Source organism: Danio rerio, chromosome 23 (assembly GCF_049306965.1).
Source record: "Danio rerio strain Tuebingen ecotype United States chromosome 23, GRCz12tu, whole genome shotgun sequence".
In the NCBI taxonomy this organism is placed as follows: Eukaryota; Metazoa; Chordata; class Actinopteri; order Cypriniformes; family Danionidae; genus Danio; species Danio rerio.
In genome coordinates, this window is record NC_133198.1 from 47,368,951 (window position 1) to 47,372,878 (window position 3,928).

Consider the following 3,928-nt stretch of genomic DNA (forward strand, 5'->3'; position numbering starts at 1 on the left):
TTCACTGCGCTTGGAGTTTACCAACTATGATGATTTCTGCTGCTAAAAAACACGCAAATGTGAAATACAAGTGTGTGTGTGTGTGTGTGTGTGTGTGTGTGTGTGTGTGTGTGTGTGTGTGCGTGTGTGTGTGTGTGTGTGTGCGTGCATGCATGCACAAATTATTACCTTACTTGTAACTTGTGCTCATCATTTACTTTTTCCCTGAGTGCTGCCCTGATTAATTTTATTGGTACGTTTGTAAACTTCTGTATACGTCTGTAAATTCCCCTTATCTGAATATCCTTTTCCTGAGAGTTTCTTTGTTCTCTAAAGAGAAATAGATGAAGTTAAAAATACTTATCTTCAATCGTGATTAGGCATGGGCAGGATTTAAGTTTCTGTTGGTATGATAACCTGGATAAAAATATCACAATATTGTGATTACTGCTCTTAAATAAGCTATTTTTAAAAATCTGAGTAAAAAAAACAGCTATTTAGAAAAGATTTAAAATATTTTGGAACGGCAAACATGTCAGGCTAAATAATTAAAATAAATCATTGACTGCTGCTGTCGTCATTAGTTTCAAAAACACAGATTTCTTTACAAAACATAAAAACCTTTACAATATTCAACATGCATAACGTCCCCAAGTTCAAATTTATTTTTCAGTAGGTTATTTTTAGAAACAATAATGTCATAGGTTGGTGGTTCCTCCCTCCATTGCACTAGAACCCATGTTTTGCCCATTTTCTAAGATAGATAGATATATTGACATAAATAAACACACACACACACACACACACACAACTATATATGTACATATATATATATATATACACACACACATGCACACAATTAATTATCTGATGGCTACAGCTGACTGTATCCATGACAACAGTTTTACCTTAATGTACCTGCCAAAGAGTAGTTTGCTGTCCGGCCGGCGATAAATGATTTCTGAGGTAACAAAAAACTACATTAGCATCAATTATAAGTGTGAAATACTAAATAAAACACTGGTTATGTTAACAATGATAAAAACTATCATTTCATATAGTCATTTTTATATTAAGTTCTGATATGATGGGCTGTAGTAGCCGTGTGTGTGAGATTTATATATATTATTATGTATCTTAATTTGCTATATCACAACATTTGACAACAAATATATAAAAATGGCCAAGATGAGACTAAAGATTTCATATAAATGCAGAATCTGCAAATAATCATTTGATTAATATAAGGGAATAATATAATTTTAATGTTATTTTTATTAACGAGACAAAGATATATATATTTATATACTGTATATAGGGCATTTGGTATTTCTATGTGGAGTTTCCATGTCTCCCCGTGTTGGTGTGGGTTTCCTCCACGTGCTCCGGTTTCTCCCGCAAGTCCAAACACAAGCAGTACAGGCGAATTGAATGCGCTAAATTGGCTGTAGTGTAAGAGTGTGAATGCAAGAGTGTGTGGGTGTTTCCCAGTGATGGGCTGCAGCTGGATAAGTTGGATAAGTCCTGGATGAGCTGGATAAGTTTATTCCGCTGTGGCGACCCCTGATTAATGAAGGGTCTAAGCCGAAAAGAAAATGAATTAATTAATTAACACACACACACATATATACACTCAAAAATTATTTTTGCTTGTTCAAACTACTTAATTAAAATGAGCTGAAAATTCTTCAGATTTCATTGGGACAACTTAATTTTTTATGTTCAATCCACTTAAATTTGTTAAAAGTGTTAGTTAACTTAATCGATTTGTGTTGGGACAACATAAATGAATTATGTAGAACCCTGCATTTTATTTTTACAGTTTGTATATTGATTAAATATGTTATATTTTATATCTATATATTTATATTTGTAACTATTTGCTGACATCTGTAAGCTGGTTAATAACTGAGTGAGCTCATATTTTTACATTATCTGTATCTATTTCAATTTTAGTAGTTGTGCTTTTTATTGAGTTATTAGTTTATTAGCTTGCTTGTAGATTTAGTTAATTTAGTCTTTCATCTTCTTATGGTTTACCAAGTTTTCTCATTTTTAAGTGTAGGTTGTTCCATCTAAAAAAATCAGATTATTTAAGTTTCTGAAAATAAATAATAGTAATTTGAGTTTTATTTCTGTTTAAACCTGTTGTATATCTCCATCAGATACTATTATCATATTATTATTTAAAAAAAAATTTAAATCTGATGAATGTGTGTTTTATTTTATATTGACAGGGATGTGTATTAGTTTTATGCATTCCCATACTAGTTGTAAAGTAAAAATCATCCAGCATTTACCCAAGAAATTCATGTTTTTAAATATACAATAAAGTTCTTGAACTAATCTGTTGTACAATACTATAAACTATACTACACCCAGGTTGCAAAGAAATCATTCCCACATAGCAAAATTTATCTGGCCCAGCTCTGGCCCATACAATCCTGTTTTGCTTGGCCCACATGCCGCAGTGAATTACGGTACATGACTGGACCAAATCTGGCTTCCAGACAAGGGCCAAACACAGACCATATCTGGGCCAAGTCTCAGCCAAGTTAATAACTCATAACTGGGCCTGAACTGGGCCAGATAGGTTGATGTGTCACGATTGCAATGAAATTGATAAACCCATGGAGTGATGAGCTTTAGGCACACTATGGGCACGCTTTTTCTCAAAGTGACCTGATTGGTAGAATTTTTTTTCTTTACTCAAAAATTATTTTAGTGTATTTTAAATGTGGGTCAAGACTGGCCAAACTCACATGGCCCACTTATCAAATTTGTAAATCTGGGCCAAATACTACAATTTACATCTGGCCCAAATCTTGTGTGCCGCCTTAAAAACGGTGCCACCTCTGCCAAACCCGGGCCATGTTTGGCCCACATGCTGTATGCCAGTGCCGGATGAATGCCTGCTGTGCCAGCTTTTTGCCAAATCTGGGCCAGAGTTCTTTGCTACTAGGGTTGGCATTCATCCAGCACTGGTATACAGCATGTGGGCCAAACATGGCCCGGGTTTGGCAGAGGTGGCACACAAGATTAGGGCCAGATGTAAAATGTTGTATTTGGCCCAGATGTTAAAAATTGATATGTGGGCCACCTAACTTTGGCCTGTTTTGACCCACTTTTAAAATATATTAAAATAATTTTTGAGTAGGGAAAGAAATTCCACCAATCAGGTTGCTTTGAGAAAAAACACGCCCATAGTGTGCCTATAAAGGGCAATGCTTCATGCGTTTATTTCATTGCAATCATGGCACACCAACCTATCTCGCCCAGTTGAGGCCCAGTTATGAGTTAATAACCTGAGACTTGACTCTTGATCCAGATATGGTCCATGTTTGGCTCTTGTCTGGAAGCCAGACTTGATCTAGTCATTTACCGTGGGCCAAAATCTGGTTGTGTGGGCCAGAGCTGGGCCATAGAAGTTTTGCTATGTGGGTATACTTTATACTACAGTATTTATTACAGTCTATCAGTTCACTATAGTAGAGTGTGCTGGAGCATTCATTAATAAATTGTACTATATACAGTATAATACAATTTACTATAGTGTGGTTCAAAACACTGCAGCACTATACGTTCCTACATAATTTTCACGTTATTTCCTCTTTTAGCAGACCCCATCCTCTCTGATTTCAGTTATTACGGTTGCTAATGAATATTAAATAAAAGAGGCGTATCTAGACATATATCAATATTAAACGCATGCAACAGTGCTAAATATTCATGAGCATTCCATTGTTATGATTACCTGTAATCGCTGATAGGAGCATGCGTGACCGAGCGTCATTGAAGCTCATTAATATTCATCAAGCTCTCTGAAGTGGGAGGTACTTACGGTCAGAAAGTGGCTGCGCACCGACGCCAGTCGTTACGGTACAACAAATGTATCCGGAAGAGTAAAACCGGACGGATTTCAGCGCTCGTCGGTTTTGAAAGCGCGTCG